This window comes from Elephas maximus, chromosome 5, assembly GCF_024166365.1.
Source record: "Elephas maximus indicus isolate mEleMax1 chromosome 5, mEleMax1 primary haplotype, whole genome shotgun sequence".
Classification (NCBI taxonomy): Eukaryota; Metazoa; Chordata; class Mammalia; order Proboscidea; family Elephantidae; genus Elephas; species Elephas maximus.
The window spans coordinates 133,910,701-133,933,351 of NC_064823.1; positions in this window are offsets into that span (position 1 = coordinate 133,910,701).

The window sequence follows — 22,651 nt, forward strand, 5'->3', positions numbered from 1 at the left end:
CTTTGAGTTATTCTCAAGATCACCAGGGATAGCGAAAACCAGCAGAGAGGCTGGCATTTGCCTATTTGGCCGGAGCTGGATGTACAGAGTCCTAACTTGTGAAGACCTACTTCTGGGTGGCTAGGGTCAGAGTAAGTGCCTTGTGGTGGCTGGTGTCAGAATGATGAAGTATCAATATGAGTTATCTTCGCATTCTGAAAATTAGCCTTATGTGGACTATAATTCATACAACCTGCTTAAGATTCTTAACAAATGGTCTCTTCAACATCTTCAAAGATACCATTAACAAAAAAAAACTGGGTTAAAAAATAGATAATATAAAAACAGATATTTACATTATACAAAGGTTTACACTTTTGAACTTTTATTTAAGTAACGTAACAATATTTTTTTTCTTTCGTTGGCAGATAAAATGTTAAAAGTTCTGATGATTATAAGACTAGATGGCAATCAGATTCAGCAGCTCAAAGGCTTGGCATAGCTCTAAGTTCCAGAACAAGAATAGTGCATTGTTAGAGCAATCACTGGTCAGCTAACTTGGATGCCACTGAAAGGGCCTTAGAGACAAAGAAACAGAGCATACAATAAATGTGAAATCAGCCATTCAGGTGAACAAATTGGAGCTTTGCCTTCCAAGAGTCCCTGCATAGCTTCCCTGGGCCCCTACTCTGGACTGGCTGCTATTTCTCCTGCAAAAAAAAAAAGCTCTTCCAACACCTGGACCAAAAAAAACATCCAGTAGCTCCTTGGGGATTTTGTTCACTAGTGGGTAATGGCAAACTATGAGGCTGGCTACTGAAACATATACATCCCTTGCTAGGGAATGTTCTACACATCACAGTAGATGCGATCTTGATCATTACTCTCTCTGACTGCGGAGGGCCTGCCTAGCTCCCAAACTCCTCTCAGCTAGGGCCACACTCTGAGGAGTATCCAAGGAAGTCAATATTTTGGGTCATGCCTGTAACCCACTCAGGACAAACTTGAGGACCATATTTCACTCTTTAGGAGTGCTATGGAAAACCTGGCCGGCAGTTCGAATCCACCAGGTGCTCCTTGGAAACCCTATGGGAAAGTTCTACTTTGTCCTATAGGATTGCTTTGAATCAGAATCAACTCGATGGCAATGGGTATCTTAGCAACATACGTCCACGGGAAATATACTCTGGGAAGCAGTCAGTCAAAGTTCAGATAATATTAGAAATGATGTTTAGTCAAAGGTAGTTCCTGAAAAAAGGGCCATTTTTGTAGATTAACAGACATTATTTCGGTGATTTGTATTGTATTCAGTAGTGCGGTGAAGAAGATTTAGGAGCTAAGTCAGGTGCAAGAATGTATGGAGAAAAACAGCTGTTCAAGTAAAGGGCATGCAATGGCCAGAGTGGACAATTCTCAGGTCTTCATGGCTTCTTACAATACCACGGGTATTTGAAAAGCTATAGTCAATACCTTCACTTTTCTAGCTCACTTAAATCTACAGCTTTAGATATCAGTTCTGGTATGCCTAAACCTGAAGAAGGAGGAGACAAAAGGAATAGGATAAGGGAGAAAAAAAAAAAATCTGTGTTGCATGTTTCTGCTGTTGAATATAAGGAACAAAGTTTCTTTCCTTCTTATCTACTATTTCCATGATACAAACAGTGTTTTTCCCCCCAGATAGACTGCTGTTATCAAAAAATTGCCCATACTGAATTTGAGGTGAGTAAAATAGCATTACAGTTAGTGGAAATAATCTGCCTTTTGATTCAGCTGAGTCCAGTGTTAATTCTGGCTGTCTCACTTTTTATAATACATTGTTGGACAGGTGAGGCCTCAGGATCCTCATTTTGGAAATTGTTCTTATGGGGTACTCTGAAGATTAAAAAAAAAAAGAAGATTAAGACAGGGATATTAAACACACACTCATTGTGCTATTATATAATAGGGACCAAATGTACAGATTTATCCCTTGCCTTTCTGTTTTCCTCTCAGTTCTTTGTTTTGACAAGATTATACCAGATGCCAGCAAAATACCAATTATGGATAATGCAAATAAGTTCAAAGCAAGATATTTCTCCTAAAAAAAAAAACCATACCTTTACTTTCAAACTTCTCTGCTTTTCTCACCCTTGCCCCTTTAGTAAAATTCCAGAATGTGTGTGTGTCTGTGTGTTTTCTTTTTTTGAAGAGTACAGATTTTTTTTTAATGGATTAAAAAAATATTTATTAAGATTAATTGGAGGGAAGGATCCATTTATTTATTCAATGATTATGTATGTAGTACTTATTACATGCTTGGCAGTGTTACAGTAGCTAGAATTTAATCAGTGAACTAAATCTTTGTTTATGGAACTTAAATCCTGGAAAGGGTGACAGACCTTAAACAAATCAGTGTCTAATACAGTGACGTATAGTGATAAGTGCAACAAAGGAAAATAAAGCAGAGCAAAAGGTACAGAATAACAGATTTGGAGAGGGCAGGAACTGCTCTTTTAGAATTCAGTATTATAGAAGATAACCAGTATATTATTCTATTATTTTAAAAGGGAAATTTCTCCAAAATTACGTCAACCTTACAAATTTTACTTCATTAAGCTTTATTAAATACAAAATGAGTCTGAACAGAAAAATAAAATCCTGAAATAATTTTTGATGCTGAAAATCTTGAGAATGGCTTGAAAAAAAAGGACATGAGATTAGTCAGTAAAAAAGAAAAAAAAAATCCTTTTGATGGGATAATGAGAAATATTTTAGGATGGAGCAGCTGACCATTTTTCTCACTTCTTACATTATCTATCCAATCAGTTCATCCTAGAATACCCTGAAAATGTGAAGGCATCAATTTCTTCCAGCTCTTTTCCCATTGTGTGGCTCAGCAGGTATCTTTTTAAAGGTAAAATGTTCTTAGTTGTCATTAACAATAGTTGAGATCTGTGACCAAGGTGAGTGCTTCCTTTGTTCCCTCTGGAACTTTCTCTGACAGTATTTCAATTCTCACTTGTAAAATCGAATCAATTTTTTCAACTGTTCATCATTGGGTAATTGCATCTGTATTTGGCTAATTATCTCTTTAATGAGAAAATTGAAATTCTCAACTCCTGCCATATTTCTGAGAACCAATTCATTTAATTCAGTCTTAGGAAAGGTCAACTACCTAGAAATATTTACCCTTCTTAAACCTCACCTCAGTTTCAGAGTAATTCACCTACATTTTTTAATATGACTAATCTCCTTTTAGGAACACTTTGATGCAATCATCCCTGACCAAATGCTTACTGTCTTCATTTTCAAATTCTGGGGAAAATGTAAGTCTTTGGATTGTAAAAAGCACTCTAAAACTGAGGCGTTTGACACAACTAAAATGGCTGACACAGATCCGAACAAGACGCTATTTGTCCTAGGCCCCGGCTTCTGCTTTTTAAAAGTATTTGACCCATGACTACAATAACTCCTTCTGCAACATTTTAAAGTGGCCTACCCAGATTGTTGCAGAAACCAGCTCTGGAACGCAGAAAGGTAAGGCTAAGGTTGAGTACTCCAGCCAACAGAAATTCTTGGTAAATGAGTCTTATACAGCGTGTTGAATATCCACCAACCAAATGTTTCCCTGCACTCTTTCCCAGCTTGGTACAGAGTCCTGCAAAAATAAGTACAAAGGACTTGTGATTATACCCCCTCTTTAGACACCATTTTGAACTTTAATTTTGGTGCTTCCCTATTTCCAAATCTTCGAATTTGAATAAAACTCTTATTTTACACAAACTGTTTACAGATTGAATTGCATCCCCCCAAAATGTGTGTTAGCTTGCTAGACCATGATTGTCAGTATTGTGTGACTGTCTACTTGTCTTAGTTTTTATGTGCTACTATAATAGAAATACCACAAGTAGCTTAAACAAAGAGAAATTTATTCTCTCCAGTCTAGTAGGCTAGAAGTCCAAATTCAGGGTGTCAGCTCCAGGGGGAGGCTTTCTCTCTCTGTCGGATCTAGGGGAGGGTCCTTGTCATCAATCCTCCCATGATCTAGGAGCTTCTCTGCCCAGGAACCTGGGGTCCAAAAGGACATGCTCTGCTCCCGGCATTGCTTTCTTGGTGATATAAGGTCCCCCACACTCTGCTTGCTTCCTTTTCCTTTTAACTCTTGCAAAATAAAAGGTGGTGCAGGCCACACCCCAGGGAAACTCCTTTTGCATTGGATCAGAGATGTGACCTTAAAAAGGGTGTTAAATCCCACCCTAATCCTCTTTAACATAATCTAATCTTGCCTCATTAACAACAGGCAGAGATTAGAATTTACAACACGTAAGAAAATTACATCAATCACAAAATGGAGAATATGTTTATTGTATTCCAGAATAATAAATTTGTATTGATTGTGTGTGCCTCTTCATCAGAAAAAATAATTAAAATCCAACAATTTCTTTTGGGATATAGCTTTTTTTTTTTAAAAAAAAAAAAGGGATATACACATAATGTCTTTAAACATTTTTTTAAAAAAATGGCGCAATACTAAAATACAACTTTCAAGTATATTTAAATATCATCCATAATAAATATTAATGGTGGTGCAATGGTTAAGCATCCCGCTACTAAACAAATGGTCGACACTTTTAATCCACCAGCCGCTCCTTAGAAACCCTATGGGGCAGTAATACTCTGTCCTATGGGGTTGCTATAAATTGGAATCGACTCGATGGCAATGAGTTTGGCTTGCTTTTTTAGGACAAAATACCTATAATCTTAACTTTTTTGTGAAATAAAATCATAAAATTAAGTAGTTATGATTTTTAAATAGCCATATATAATGCATGTTAAAGAAAAACCAAGACTAAACTCATTGCTGTAGAGTTGATTCTGACTCATAGCGACTCTTTAGCACAGAATAGAAACTGCCCTATAGAGTTTCCAAGGAGCGCCTGGTGGATTTGAACTGCTGATCTTTTGGTTAGAAACTGTAGCTCTTAACCACTATACCACCAGGATTTGCCAGGGATATTCTTTATTAAGAATTATTTATTAGTTCATTTAATGCTGAAAGTGAAGAGGATTTGAAGCACTTACTAATGAAGATCAAAGACCACAGCCTTCAGTTTGGATTGCACCTCAACATAAGGAAAACAAAAATCCTCACAACTGGACCAATGAGCAACATCATGATAAAGGGAGAAAAGATCGAAGTCATCAAGGATTTCATTTTACTTGAATTCACAATCAAGTAAAATCAAGCCACGGATGCAACAGTCAAGAAATCAAAAGGTGCATTGCATTGGGTAAATCTGCTGCAAAGGACCTCTTTAAAGTTTTGAAAAGCAAAGATGTCACCTTGAAGACTAAGGTGTGCCTGACCCAAGCCATGGTATTTTCAATCGCATCATATGCATGTGAAAGCTGGACAATGAATAAAGAAGACTGAAGAAGAATTGACACCTTTGAATTGTGGTATTGGCAAAGAATATTGAACATACCATGGACTGCCAAAAGAATGAACAAATCTGTCTTAGAAGAAGTACAGCCAGAATGCTCCTTAGAAGCAAGGATGGCGAGACTGCATCTTACATACTTTGGACATGTTGTCAAGAGGGATCAGTCCCTGGAGAAGGACATCATGCTTGGCAGAGTACAGGGTCAGAGGAAAAGAGGAAGACCCTCAATGAGGTGGATTGACACAGTGACTGCAACAATGACCTCAAGCATAACAACAACTGTAAGGATGGCTCAGGACCAGGCAGTGTTTCGTTCTGTTGTGCATAGGGTTGATATGGGTTGGAACTGACTCAACGGCACCTAACAACAACAACAACAACAAAAGCCAATCATTTTGTTATTATTATCTCTATTGTATAGAAAAGAACTCTGAGGAGAAGAGAAATGAGTGGTGGGGCCATGATTTGAACCCAAGCAGTCAGGTTTCTGAGCCCTTACTCTGTTTCACTGTATCATAAGGGTGAAATCAGTGTGGTGAGGAGAGGCATATTAGTTTCCTAGTGATGCCTTAACAAAATACCACAAAGAGGGTGGCATTAAACAAGATAAAATTATTGTCTTACAGTTCTAGAGGCTAGTAGTCTGAATTCAGAGTGTTGGCAGGGCCATAGTCTTTCCAAAGTCTCTGGGAAATAATCTTTTCTTGTTTCTCTCAGCTTCTGGTAACCCCAGGTGTTTCTTGGCTTGCAGATGCAGCATAACTCTGTCATCACATGACTTTTTTTCCTCCATTTATATATCTGTGTCTCATCTTTTCTTTTATAGGATTCCACTCAGAGTGGATTAGTTTGATTAGGAACCACCCTACCATCTTAAGACCTCATGCTAACTGATAGCATCTACAAAGACCTGTCCAAACAAGATTAAGTTATGGGTGTCAGATGTTAGGACTTCAGCATATTTGGGGGGAGGCACAATTCAATAAATATAGATGAATAGGTCACTGTGGGTACTTAGGCCTTTTCTTTGACAAAACAAGCCACTTACTTGAGGTTTTTCAGCAGAGAAGTTTCAGCTTGTAATAATAAAGGCATGAGATGGCGGTAGCTTAGACCAGAGTTGTGGTAGGAAAAGTGGTGAAAAAATATTTAAATTCTATTTGTTGGCAGAATGGATGGGGAATATAAAATAATATATTCAAAGATAACTCTAGTTTTTTGTCTCAACAACTAGGAAAATAGAATGCTTATTAATTGTGATGAAAGGACAGGTTTAAAAGGTAACTATGAACAGGATAATTCTAGACATGCTACATTAAAACCCCTATTGTAACCAAGTGGAAGTGGACTCCAAGTGGAGTCCATTGTTGGATAGAAAGCCTGGATGCTGTGTCATTTAGATAGTAGTTAAAGCAGGAAACTAGATGAAATTACTAAAAGACTATGGATCAAAAATCCAAGGTCAAACAACTAAGCTAAGGGGCACTTCCAACCTTTAGGGACATGGAGATGAGGAGGAAATAAGATGAAAACAAGAAAGACTAGCTAATAAAGTATAAAGAGAACAAATGGATTGTAATTTAATGAATACCCCAAGAGGTGTTTCTAGGAAGAGAGAATGATTGTGTCGAATGCTGCTGAAATGTCCAGTATGATAAGCACTGAAAATGAGCACTAGAATTAGCAAGATGGATGTGATTCGTAACCCTGAAAAGAGCAGTTTTGGTGGAATGTTGGAAAGAAAGGTAAAAAATAAAATAAAAGAGTAAGAGAGACAGAGAGAGAGAGAAACAGAGAGAGAGACAGAAAGAAGAAAGGAAGGAAGGGAGGGAGGGAGGGAGGGTGGGTGGGTGGGAGGGGGAGGGGAGAGGGGTCAGGGGGAGGGGGAGGGAGGGAGAGAGAAAGAAAGAAGAAAGGAAGAAAGAGAGAGAGGAAAGAAAGAAAGAGAGAAAGAAAGAAAGAGAGAGAGAAAGAGAGAGAGAAAGAAAGAGAGAGAGAAAGAAAGAGAGAAAGAAAGAAAGAGAGAGAGAAAGAAAGAAAGAGAGAGAGAAAGAAAGAAAAAGAAAGAAAGAAAGAGAAGGCTCAAGACAATTTATGTAGTCCACTGTTTCAATAAGCTTGCTCCAAGGAGGAGCACAAATAGTGTAACTAATGTCATATATGGAATCAAGAGGGGTTCCTTTATTTTAAAGATAGGGAAATATGTTCTTATGCTGATAAAATACAGAAGAGTTAAGGAAATTTCCTGGATATCACATTTTTAGGTAGATGAGAGTAGAAGGAACCTAATGTATCCATGGATGGGTTTGACTTACAATGACATATAATTCTTATAGAGTTAGAAGAAGGAAGAAATAATATATGAATGTTAAAGCAGATAGAAGAACAGATATGGTAAGAGGAGTGTGGAAACAGTGTTTTGATTGCTTCTATTTTTGTAGTGACATAAGAGAAGAAGGGTAATGTTTTAGATGCAGATAGAAGACAGCAGAGAAAGGAAAAATATTATAGCTGAAAAAGAGCATTAAGGGACCACTTGAGGTTAATAGTCCTATTTGAAACAAGACTAGTCAACATGGTTGTGTGTTTTTCTCAAGCTTTGTTCTGATACAACAATTTCTAATTGTTCACCAAAATTTACTCTGTATTTAGTCCAAAGTAGTCAAGTTGAGTTCATACGTTCATCCACTAGAGAGTTTACTTCATAGACTCTGTTGCTAGGTGTAGCCATGTAACTAAATTCTCACCTGGGAATTTGAGCTGAAGTGGTATTCAAAAATCCTGCCTCACTTGCTTCGAAGAACATTATTAACCTACATTATTAACCTCTTTCCAGTAATGGGCATACCCATGACCCAGGCAAACCACAAAGACGAGGACAATGCCTGAACTGTAGTAGAGGAAAAGGGAACCTAGGGCCCTGGTTGTATGTATGAAGTAGAGACTCCCTGTTAAGCTGGACTATACATCTTGGTAGTATTAGATGAGAAAAAAAGAAAAAAATCTTACCTCTTTAAGTCTTTACACCTTTTAGGTCTCTTTGTTAGAACGGTTTATCCTTTAACTAACACTCACATGAGGATTAAAGTTAAGAGAAAAAGGTGTGTTTTAATCAAATTTGGAGTCTTGTTAAGAAATTATCAAAAACAAAAGTGGCAGAAGAGCTGAGGTTATATAAATAGTTAACTGGGAAATTTAATCTATGTAAAGAGGGTAAATGATTTCATTTTATTTGGATCAACAATCAATATTCATGGAAGCAGAATTCAAGAAATCAAAGAACATATTGCACCAAGGAAAACTGTCGTAAACACCTCTTTAAAGTTTTCAAAAGCGAGGATGTCACTTTGATGAAAAAGTATATCTGGCTCAAGCATGGTCTTTTCAATTGCCTCATGTGCTTTTGAAAGTTGAAAAGGGAAGACATGGGAAGAATAGATGTGTTCAAACTGGTGCTGGCAAAGAATATTGAATATGTTGTGGACCGCAAAAAGAATAAACAAATCAGCCTTAGAAGAAATACAACCAAAATTCCCCTCAGAAGTGAGGATGGCGAGACTTTGAATCAATTACTTTGAATACACTATCAGGAAAGACAAATTGCTACGAGCCAGGATCAACTTGACAGGAACAGGTTTGTTTTTTGTTCTGGATATATATATCAATGCTTCTCTCTTTACCCTTTTGTATTTTATTTATTTATTTTAATTTATATACATGTATGTATATACATTTTATATATATACACATATATAAAATGTTTGGTAAAGTAGACGGAATGTCAATGAAAGCAAGGAAAACCTTTAATGTGACAGACACAGTAGCCACCAAAATGGACTCAGCCATACCAACAATCAAGAAAATGGCACAGGACTAAGCTATATTTCCTCGTTGTACATAAGGTAACCTTGAGTCAGAGTAGACTCAATGACAACTAACAGGAAAAACAAAAAAGGAAGTGAGACCATCAATGGGAGATGGTAAAATGATGGTACAATCAAGTGATACAGGATCAAATAATTGAGGCAGTTAAGTTTCAGAGGTAGTGAGGCTGAAAAGAGAGGATATGGCAACGGAGAATGGAATATTTGAAATTGAGATTACGGAAAATTGAAATTATTTGTAATGACAAGGTTTAGGTCATAACCATGGAGTTAGTTGAGATAGAGTGGATTAAAAGCTAAGAGAGAAAAGCTGCGAGACAAAAGTGTAGGATGACCATCTCCCTAGATGTTGAAAAGAGCAAGAATTATGAGAAAAACAGTGCTGGAGACAGTAATATTAAGTCAGGAGTTAAATTTTGAAGGAATACAGAGGAGTGACTCAGGGGTTGCTGAATGTCTTCAACGACAGAGAGTGCTTGTTATGGTTTTTGAGCCCTGGTGGTGCAGTGGCTAAGCATTTGACTGCTAACCAAAAGGTCACCAGTTCGAATCTACCAGGCACTCCTTGGAAACCCTATGGGGCAGTTCCACTCTGTCCTGTAGGGTTGCTATGAGTTGGAGCTGACAGCAGCATTTTTTCTTTTTTTTTTAATTTCAGTAGTATGTGTATAAGTTCCACACTGGTTAACTTATTGTTTTCAAACTTCACAACCATGGTGTTCTTGATATCAAATTTTATCTTTGACTTCATTCCAGAAGTTGAGGATTATAGATACTCCATACCAGAGAAATGGGGCATACTTGCTCATATTATTACGACAGTGGGATAATGACAAACGTTGACTTTTGGAGAGGTTGAAATTTGTTGAAATAACAACCATTTTTTTTCTAGCCGGTGTCCTGAATTTTGTTTCAGCCCAAAGCAAAATGTCACATTGTCAGCATCATTTGTATCACAGTAGGAAACAGACACAATAACAAAAGGACAGTGAAAGGCAACTACAACCTCCATTCCTCTGATCACTCCCCTTTCTTAACTAGAACTCAATAATTAAAGAGAATCTGGCTTATTTATCAGATGCCATGAAAAAGCATTCAAGGAGAAAAAATTTGTAATTTAAGAAAAAAGTAGATTGAATATTTGAAACAATGTTGTAACTGATTAATTTTAGAGTTATAGAGCATCCATTTTCATGACAACTTTTTGGTAACAGTTTGTTCAGAACGTTACTAGCATTTTTTCATTGAGAAAAAAGTTATCCTATTCCTTTATTTTATGTCCCTGACTGGTGCAAGCAGTTTGTGATCTGCTGCTAATCTAAAGGTTGATGGTTCAAACCCACCCAGTGGCACCTTGGAAGAAAGGCCTGGAGATCTCCTTCTGTAAAGATTACAGCCAAGAATGCCCTATGGAGTGGTTCTACTCTCTAACATGTGGGAGCACCATGAGTCAGAATTAACTGGATGGCAACAGGTAGCCTTTATTTTGAAACACCTAAAACAGAAAAATGGCTGTGTTTCTCTCTTGAGACATAGAAAAAATGTTATATCCCAGGAGAGACTATTTTCAGTGTGAATGTGGACATGGTTTGAGGGAATGTCCAGAATTCCTTGTTGTTGTTAGCTGCCATCGAGTCGGCCTCCTACTCATAGGGACCCCATGCAGAATAGAACAGAAGAGAATGCTGCTGGTGCTATGTCATCCCCATGATGACTTGTGGATCAGACCTTTATGACCCATAGGGTTTTCATTTGTTGATTTGGGGGGAGTAGCTCACCAGTTATAAGCCTTAGATAAATTTAAATACAAGCGAGCAGGATGCAGCAGCTTAGATCTTCTTCCATTACTTTTTTTTTCCCTAAGGAACAGATGCACCTGGCAGTACTCTCTTAAATTGTCTCATGAGTTGTGGAGCTCACAGCCCACCAAGAATCCCCTCTTCTGCAATCTAAAAAGGAACCCTCAGTTTAGGGTACCTATAATTAAGAATGGGGCCTGGATGGTGCTGTGGTTAAGACCTTGGCTGCTAACCCACAGGTCAGCAGTTTGAATCCACCAGCCACTCTTTGGAAATCTTATGGGGCAGCTCTGCTCTGTCCTATAGGGTTGGTATGAGTCAGAAAGGACTTGACAGCAATGGGTTTGGTTTATGGTTCGATATAATTAAGACCACCACTAGAAATTTCAGTTATTGTGCAAATAAACAGATGATTTGAAGAGGAAAACAAGTAATTCATGTATTCTTTGAAGGGAGGAAGAAGCAGACATGAAATATGTATCTTTAGGAAAAATAGACTTAAGTGGAAATACCTATCCAATGGTTTATTTCATAATGCTTAGTCTAAAATGACAGGAATAAAAAGAGAAGATTTACACTGTTTAAAGTAAGAGAGGAAGATGAGGATATGGTTGCAGAGTAGAATTATGAATAAGAGATTTGTTTCTTGGAAAGGCTAATCAGCTATGAAATAAAAAATATTTTATGAGCATTGTAAATGATTAAGATGATTCATAATATATAGCAGATGAAAGTAATAATATAACCATAATGTTAAATAGAATTAACAAATTTGGAATACATTCTTCTAAAATTATGCTTAAAAATAGAATTCCTTTTTCAATTAGGTGATACCTGTGAAAGAATGTGTAGCCTATATGAACCATGACAACAGAATTATCTATAGACCCACAGATCAAACTAAGAATTATAGCATTGCATAAATGTTTGCACTTCCATGTGCGTCACCTCATAGCCTTAACTGTCCCTCAAAGCTAATCTTGAATATTTATTTAAATTTTATTTTTTAATTATTCCTTTACTTTTCTTGGAACTCTGGTGGTGCAGTGCTTCAGAGCTCAGCTGCTAACCAAAAGGTTGGCAGTTTGAATCCACCAGCCACTCCTTGGAAACTCTATGGGGCAGAGCTACTCCGTCCAATAGGACCCCTATGAGTTGGAATCAACTCAACAGCAATAGGTTTGGTTTTTGGATTTTGCTTTTTTTTTTTACATTTTTACTAGATGTGTATGTATTCCTAAGCAAAATATATATATATAAAAAAAAGCAATATATATATTTAAAATTCTGTTTGCTTTTCTGCGACTTGCTTTTTTCCTTCATCATTGCGCTAACATGTTGTGAGGAGCTGCTGTTCCTTCATTGTAAATACTGTATAGTATTCAACTTTGTGAGTATACTGTAATGTAATGTATTTGTCTATTTTCTTGCTGGAAATTTGGATTAGTTTTTGTTTGTTTGCAATTATAAACATGCTCCTCAATCATTGTTTGTTTTCTGGTGCACATGTGCCAGATTTTCTACAACATGGATTAGTTTTTGTTTGTTTGCAATTATAAACATGCTCCTCAATCATTGTTTGTTTTCTGGTGCACATGTGCCAGATTTTCTACAACATACATACTTCCTATTATGTGGAATTGATGGCTTACATGATCTGGAATGTAAGATGTTACAGAAAATACCAGTTTCTTTTTTTTTTTTTTTATATTGTTCCTGTTGTTCTTAGCTGCGACAGCCTCCAGCTCATGGCAATGCCATGTGCTGCAGAGTAGAACTGCTTCATAGGTTTTCTTGGCTGTAATCTTTACAGAAGGAGATTACCAGCTCTTTTCTTTGGGAGACCCACTGTGTGGGTTCAAAGCGCCAACCTATTGGTTAGCAGTCGATTGCAAACCACTTGTACCACCAGGCATAGTTTAACAAATTGTTTTTCCAAATTTTATTCAGACCGGTATTGTTATCACAGCTCCCATAGTATGACAACTTTGGAAATATCTGGTATTATCAGATATTCAAAGTTTTTGCCAATCTATTTGATTTTAGATTGCATTTCCTTGTAGTTTTAATATTCTTTTTTGTGATCACTACTGAAGTTGAAACTCTTCATGTATTTAGTCACCAATCATGTTTCTCCTTCTTTGAATTGACTTTTTTTCCCCCTTTTGGCCATCTTTTTAAAATTGGCTTAATTATTTATTTCTTATGGATTTTATGAATTATTTTTGAGGTCTAATCCTTTGTGAAAAGTATAAAAATATTATTTTTCTAAGGTGTGGTTTCTCTTTTCATTTGGACTCAAACACTAATACTTTGCATCTGTATTTCAAGAAATATAAAAAGGTTATTAAAATTTTACAAATAACAGAGGATCATAAAAATGACCAGGGCATTATTAAAATGTTGTCGTTGTTGTTGTTAGGTGCTGTCAAGTCAGTTCGGACTCATAGCGACCCTATGCACAACAGAATGAAACACTGCCTGGTCCTGCACCATCCTTACAATCGTTATGCTTGAGCTCAGTGCAGTGCAATGCGTCTTTTGATTTTTTGACTGCTGCTTCCATGGCTGTTGATTGTGGATCCAAGTAAAATGAAATCCTTGACAACTTCATTTTAGAGACCATCTCAAATATTAAAATAATAACAACAAAACCTCAAATCTTAGGAAAATAATATAAAATGTTTTAAATTAAGCACTCATGTGAAGGAATAAACCACCAAATAAACCCGACTAAAGAGAACATTAGTAAGCCAGGTGTTCAATCTGAAAGAAGTACACAGAATAGAATGTAGTACAGTGATGGGGAATAACAAAGAGACACGGAGGCTAGTTGAAAAGTTTCCACCTAAAAGTGATCAGAGTTTCATAAGAAAGAAAACAGGGAACATCATGGGTAGGCAACATGCAAAGGGATAGTCCTGAGACTTTTCCAAAATTAAAGGCACAAATCCGAAATTATGGAATCTCTTGGCTGACATTTTTAAGTATATCAAAGGGTGCCAAAGGGGAAAAAATAACCATAAGATTCTTATTAGTATAGAACTATGTGAGAGCTTAGAAATTATAGAATCCCAAACCGTCACTCCATAAATGACTGTGATAAAAAAATATATAATTATATATAATATGATACATATCATATAAATGTATATATACACATGTATGATGTATATCATATATAAACAATTTATATAATTATATATATATGTATAATGGAAACCCTGGTGGCACAGTGGTTAAGAGCTATAGCTGCTAACCAAATGGTGGGCAGTTCGAATTCACCAGGTCCTCCCTAGAAACCCTACGTGGCAATTCTACCCTGTCCAATAGGGTCGCTATGACTCAGAACTGACTCAAAAACAACGGACTAGGTTTTCTATGTATAATAAATATAGAATTATTATTTTATAAAAATATACACAGCAAAACATACACCAATTTAACAATTTCTACGTGTACAATTCAGTGACATGTATCACCTTCTTAAAGCTGTGCAACCAATCTCGCTACCATTTTCCAAATTATTTTACCACCATTAACATAAATTCAAGTATTAGAGGTATTGAGGCCTATGGCCAAGTCAGCTGTCAGCTCAGACAGAGTAAAGACTGCACAACTCCAGAGGTTTCCATTTACATAGACTCTAAAGTGAATAGCTCCCCTCAGAGCTGTTCAATATATTGGCTTACCTATCAGTCACAAGCAATGCCCAGGGCCATACCGTCAGGATTTAGAAGCACAGTCAGAGATATAACTCAAGTTGTTATCTCAATCTACTGAAATAAAATTGTCTTCTTAAAGTCGTGCATATTAGACAGTTTGTCAAAAGACCATATGCATTAAAACCTCACACTTGCTGTGGTAAAAAATAATTTCTAAAGAGAAGAATCATGATTTATTCCCTTTCTCTTCCTTTTACCTTGGTCGATTGAAGCCTTGTTAGATACAGACTTCCCACCACAGATTTATTAAGCTTCTAGATGCTGGGTGGGAAAAGTCAAACCTATATGTGGAAAAACCATCAGTACTATCGATCGGGTCATCTAGCCCCAGAGAATGACTAAATGTGTTATTTCTCAGCTCTGTCTCTAGGACCTATCCCATGAAGGTGTATCCTTTCCTCAGAAAAGGATGAAGTTTTTCCTGAGTTTCAGCAGAACTGATACTTTGTTGTTTTTTTTTTCAATAACTGAGAAATCAAAGAGACAAATTACTTACAACAACAAAAAAAGGTGCAATTTAATTCTGAAACTGGTGGCAAAGGGTAGAAAAGCATGAAGAAGTGAACATTTTTCTACTGACTTTGTCTGATATATCTTCATGATTGCTTTGTATAAGGTTTCAGATCTGTACTTTGCTATAGATTTTGTTCACAAGATAAAAAGATAAATCATTTTTTGGCTCCATTGTAGGTCTCTGTCATACCTAAGACCTTCAAAGTTTCCTAAACCTGATTTTTCTTCTCTAGATGTACAATAGAAAATTTTATAAAAGGAGACATCACTTTTATGATTTAAGAACTCAACTTCAGCCACTAGACACCAATGTTTTTGTTCACATTAGGATATTACTGATGGGAGAGGAGGAAATCCTGCCTTCTTTGCAAGCTACTTGCCTGTTTTATATAACATATGCAACTTGAATAACTTTAGAATTTTGTAAAGTCCTTATGACATACTACTGTCACTCAAATACTATATTGAAGTTCAAATTAAAAGTAGTTAAATAAGAAGGGAGGGCAGGGTTTCTTTTTCCATTGTGCTGTGTAACTTTGAACTTGAAACCAAATGTAGTTGCCTGGTATCTGCTTGCTGTGAGGTAACCTCAAAGGCAAAGTCGTTCAAATGACTGCTTTTCCAGGTTACTTCGTAATGGTACTGCCTAACCTCTTATACCCACGCCGTATGGCCTTTGTACAATTGGTTTAATGAGTATACCCTCTAATTGTCCCCCAAAGTGACTTTTCATCCAGAACATTAAGGATTTTAAGATGTTAGTCAACCTTTTGAACTAAGATCTGTCCTTGAATTCAGAACGTGTGTGTATATCCTACTCTATATATTATTCGATTCACTTCTAATGGGGCAATTCCTGATAGAAACCTTTGAAAAATTGTTTTCATTATCAAAGAGCAAAGCAAATTTTTTCTCTAGTTTAAAGCGTGTTTTTTCTCATTTCTTTGTGTTATCCTTTATAATTCTCACCTCCTGGCTTGACAGAATAAACAAGCAGGCAGACAGTGAAATATATTTATTAAATACCCACCTAGGGCTTGGCAGTATTTTACTGGAAAGACCCAGACAATAATCACATCAATTAGTAGCAGAAGTATTTAAAACACTAAGAATAGCAACAAGGAGATAAATAGTGTAATAATGTAATGATAGGAGTGGGGGAACACTATTTTAGTTAAAATCTCTTTGACAGATTTTCTGAAAAAATGACATTTAAATAAAGAGGCAGCCATGTGAAAATCTAATAGAAAAAGAAAATACGGTGGAAGAAAAATCAGAGAGCTTCAGATAATGCAATGTCTTGAAGACTATGGTAAAGAATTTGGGATTTCATTCTAGTTTCAATGGGAAATAATTAGAGATTGTACAAGGAAGTGAGTAATATTTTAGAAAGTCACTATAGCTGCTATGTAAAGAATGTATTCTAAGGGGGCTACAGAGTCAAGGCAGGGAATCCTACTGAGTATGTTTTGTTGTTGGTATTGGATGACATTGAATTGATTTCAACTCATAGTGGCCACATATAGCTGAGTAGACATACCTTACAAGGTTTTCTAGGCTGTAGTCTTTATGGAAACAGATCACCAGGTCTTTCTCCAGTGTGTTCTAACCACAAACATTTCCATTAGCAGCCGAGAGCACAACTATTTTCGCCACCAGAGTTTCTTATGTTAGTCTAGGTGGAAGATAGTTGTAGCATGGCTTTAGATTTTAGCAGAGAAAATGGGAAGAAGCGGTTTCTAGCAAATATAATTGTTAAGGTAAACCTGAAAGAACTTACCCACGAATCCATAAGAAAGGAGTGAGGCAAAATAGACCATCAACACATCGTCCTTGGGTTTTACCCTGAACAACTGGGTGGACATACTATAATTACAGAGATGGATAGACTTTAAGATCTATTACAGGTATGGGGGACCCATCAATAGTTCTTTTGGACATGTTATGTCTGAGATACTGTTGAACAGCTCAATAAGATGTTAAATGGATAGTCAAGTTTGGAGCTGAAGGGTCAGAACAGGACTGAGAATACAGATTTAGGAGTCTTCAACAAATAAAAATAAAGCCGTGGACTAGATTGAATCTACTGAGTAACAAACAGAAAGTGCTGAGGTTTCCTCTGCCCTTAGCTCATAAAGAATCAATACAGTTCTGGTAAGCCCTCATATTAAATATTTTGACAAAATCACTGCATAGGAACTATATATACAAAGATAAAATAGGCTGATACATTCTATATAACAACTGAGTGGCAAATTGTCAGTTTATAGTCTACAAAGATGAAAAGTGGAAAAGGAATCTAACATTGAATATTTACTCTGCCAGGCGCTATGATAAATTTTTCTTGTGTTTCATTTAATCAGTATACTATCTCTATGTGGAAGCTATAATTTTCATTTCAGAGAGAAGTAAGCAGAGCCTAAAAAAAAAAAAAAAGTGACAACTTTCTGACTTAACATTACAGAGACAGAATTTGAACCTACATTTGCCTGGTTAAATAGCTTGTGCATAGTCCATTAAAGAAAAAATCCCTTAAATCCTATACCAAAAGAAAAAAAAAAAAAAACCCTCAAACCCATTGCCATCCGGATTCTGACTCAAAGCAACCGTATAAGACAGAGTAAAACTGCCCCATAGGGTTTCCGAGGAGTGCCTGGTAGATTCAAACTGCCGACCTTTTGGTTACCAGCCAAACTCTGAACCACTATGCCACCAGGGTTTCCTATATCCTGTACAGATGGTGATAAATTAATACCACCGCCAATATACAAAATTACAGTCCTTACGGTGATTTTTCTCCCGAGATTAAAACTCGCTAAAATGAAGATGCACAAGACAGGAGGAACGGGTTTTAAGTGAGCTTTTCATTCCAGTGATCTGCTCTGAGACGTTCTGCCTTCCTTAACTTTACTTGATGTGGCGTGGCGGCTGTAACATTACCACATGGAAGGCGCTGAAAAATGGGTACTTTCACTCTAGTTTCAGACCCCATCCTGGGTACACATATGTTCTTCCAAATGAATTGTGGCTCTAGTTATTCAAAATAAAATGCCTTATTTTATTCTTTATGGCTCATTATGCGTCCCATTGAGGAGTTATATTTGGGCATTTGTTTTATCAGAGCTTAGAAGACAGTGGCCAGTCAACCTTTTGGTTAGCAGCTAACCCATCCAGAGTTGACACAGTAGCAAATCAACTAATCGGTTGGAAAAAAAAAAAAAAAAGAATTAGATGTGTTGTTTAGTCAGCTTCCCACCCTCTCACACAGCTGTGCCACACACATATATATACACACACATATATACATAATAGTCAATATTCAAAAAATACACCAAAAAAACAAAACCCATTGCTGAATTCTATTTCGACTCATAGGTACCCTACAGGATGGAGTAGAACTGCCTCATAGGATTTCCAAGGAGTAGCTGGTGGATTCTAACTACTGACCTTTTGGTTAGCAGCCTAGCTCTTAACCACTGTACCACCAGGCAGGACTCCAATATATATATAATAATATCCATTTTGTGTCTCATACTTTGCTATCAACTGTGAAGATAAAGACAAGAAAAAAGAAATTGTCCTGATTCCAAGGCATTTACAGTCAATCTAGTAAAATAAGCTTGAGTCTGCTAGAGGGTCATCGAAAATGAGGGAAATCCTCAATGAGATGGATTGACACAATAGCCACAACCCTGGACTCAAACATACAAATGATCATGAAGAAGGCACTGCACAAGGAGACATTTCATTCTGTTGTAAACGAGGTCTCCATGACTTGGAGCCAATTGGATAGCAACTAACAACAAGAAAAGCAAACAGTGAGACTTATAAACATGTGAACGGCTTGTTTATCTTGGTATCTCTTTCAGTGACTTAGTTCTGTCATATGTTAAGTGTGTAACCTTGGATGTGATTTTTAACATCACTGAGTTTTTCTTATCTAAGAAGTGGCAAAAATAACTAAAGCTGTTTTAGGTAATAATATTTTGGAAGGCAGCTGCTCCAAGGCACACTTTCCAAAGACAATGCAATGCAAGGGAAAAAAAGAAAAAATATATATATATATATACATATATGTATAAAATATGCCATATACATATATGTATAAAATATGCCAACTCATTGTGTGGAAAAAATTTGCAGTTATGAATAATAACATGTCTTAGAAATTAGTATATTTAAAAGAAATCAGAAGGTTAGAATTAGGGAAAGAAGGAAGGATGGGAGGAGGAGTACAAGGAAAGAAGGAAGAAAATTAAAGCTATTTTGCATTATCACTTAGAAGTGCAGGAAAAAAAGAGCTGACACTTTCAAAGTGCCAGCCACTATTCTTAGTATCCTATAACGCATTAAGTCAATTTATTCTGAAAGCTTCTATATGAGGTAACTAGTGTTTTAATCTCAGCTTCAGAGGAAGAAAAATTAAAACACAGAATTTGGGTAGCTTGTCCAAGGTCACGTAGCAAATAGCCCTGGGTCGTACGATCGGTTAAGAGCTCAAGTACTAGCCAAAAGTTTAGCTGTTTGAAACCACCCAGAGGTACCTGGGCAGACAGACCTGGCAATCTGCCTCTGAAAGGTCGCAGCCTTGAAAACCCTATGAAGCAGTCCTACTCTGCACACATTGGGTTGCCATGAGTTGGAATCATGGCAATTAACAACAACAAGCAACACGGCGATATTAACGAAGTTTAGTTCCAGGCTGTGCAGCATTCAAATAAAGTTCTATTAATTACCAGCTTTACACTTCTGAACAAACCACATACATCCTCTGAGCCTCTACTTTCTCTTCTTTAAAATGTAGATTTTCATAACTATCTGATAATTACACCTCCAGTACTCAAAAAATTATTTATTTCCTATACTGAGATAAAGGAGCGTAGATGGTCCAATCGATTCGCAATCAGTTGCTAACCTACATGTTGGCAGTTCAAACCTATCCAGGGGCTTCATGGAAGAAACTTCTGGCTAACTGTTTCTGTAAAGATTACAGCCAAGAGAACCCTATGGAACAGTTGTTCTACTCTATAACACATGGGGTCACCACAAGTTGGTGGCTGACTTGAAGGCCGTTAACAACAATGACATTGAGATAAAAATCCACCAGATTTTAGGTATGGCTTAGTATATGTTGTACATATAATTGTTTGCTAATTTTCACTTCATAAACTTATCTTTTGAAAATTCTTCTTTATTTAGAATGGAAATTTATAATAAGCAATGACAAAAACAGTATGAATTCCAAAATAATTTGTACATCTTAAAGTAGGATGAGAGAAATACAACCTACTTCCTCCCTGAGTCTATAGGCATTGTTCCAGTGTTTGAGTTACCGTGTAATAATTTTATTTTATATTATTATCTTATTGAATAGTACTTAATCAATTTTTTAAAAAATACTATAATAAAATGGCACCAGCTCATCAAACATTCTTACCAAGTAGTATGATCTAAGATTGTGATCTTTTTTATCCACTTTATTATGTAATTTATTGCTTTCAAGAATCAATTCATTAAAGATACAATTTAATATGGTTACATTTTATACCATTATAACTCATTATGGCTAAATGAATTTTACCTAAATCAAAATAAAAACACTGTTTTTTGAACCTGAATTGAGAAATGGAATGTGGAATAGTTAGGAAATGGGCATGGAGAGTTTTTGAGGACTAGTGAATGCCTCCAATTATTCATACCATCACCCGACTTCTGTCAGAAAGATGTTATAAAGTATACTAGGAAATTGTGGCTTGTCCCTTACATGACCTGCTGTTTGTTTGTTTTTGTTTTCTTTTCCAGGGAACTTGGGTTCTTCCCAGGATTTAGAACTGTCTGAGAATTTATTAGTAGATAGTCTAACCATGAATCTCATCATAGACATAATGAATGATCCTCCAGGAAATTTATACATTGTTTTTGAGGTGCATACATTTTGTTGAAAGACAATAGCCCAAGACAATCAGAAGTTAAAATTAGAGGTCTGACCACTAATTAATTTGAGGACAGCATGGCAGGCCTTATTCAATTGTCCTCAGGCACATAAAACTATGATTGAGTTCTAAGATGACAAAGCAGCAATGTTTTAATTGGAAATAATTATGTTTTGCTATAAGACCCTTAGGATTATGAAAACTCTGCGTTAATGATTGTGGTTCTCTTTCTGTAAGAATGGAAAAAGTTTGGATGGCAGTAGAGATGGATACAGACACTTGCATGCTCAAGGTTGGTGATGAAGAATCAGAAAACCATTATCAGTAGACTTATGAAGGCAACGAATTCAACAGGAACAGTGTTCTCATGGCCCATTGGCATCAAGGTGACTATTTTGTTTTAGTCATGAACCAAAGACGTGGAAAATATCAAGGAGAGCTAAGGGTTTTCTATCCACACTCTGCAACTAGAACTCTCTTGTAAGTTTTTAAAACTTTTTTTGGAACAGTTTGATGGTGAATAGAATTCATACAGAAGGTGAAAATAGAGACAGAGAACTGCTATTTGTTAATAGTATTTTCTGTATTTAATCACAGAAATGTGTCATCTAGAAAGCACGAATGATTTCAGTGTGCTCAAGGTCATCCAACTTAGTATCAAGTATATTTACTATGTTAACAGAGAGATAGAGATAGGAATAAATTAGCTGGTAATCTCTCTGTTACATGAAATCCTGAAAATACTAACTCCAAATCTAATTTCACACTCTGTAGGAAGCAAAATCACTTCCTCCAAATACCTGTGAATTCTTTTGGGGCTTTAATTCTTGGAAGCTCCTGTTGCTCTGAGTTCCTATTTCCATGATACTACAGAACTTCTCACTCTTCCATGCATGGTATACCTCCACATCAGTTTGGTAACCAAGAAATTGAAAGTAGAAATTTTCTTTAACTCCCCAATGAAGCAAAACAATCCTATATATATGTAATAGAGTTTACCTAATGTTCTGGAAGGCATAGAGACAAAGTCAACTTACAATAACTTAAACATTTGAATGTTAGTTATTTCTGCACTTTAGAAAAAGTTCTCCATAGCTAAGAAGAAGGAAACTAGCTTCCATCTTTTGTTTAATGTCCCCATGCTTTCTCCCCTTTGCCCTTTCCTAAGGATCTACCCATCTTTTTCTTATTCCTTCAAATTCAATTCCATTCTTAATTCAAACCTCACCACTGGAGCTTTTTCTCTGCACATTTAAAAGCAGCAAAAGTATTGTTTGTAAAGCCTCGCCTAATTAAGTTCCTATGCATCGGTTTCTAATCTCCTAATTTCAGTCATAAGAGAGAATAATTTGTATTTACTACACTTTATATGTAGGATTCTAGGTGATTTTACCT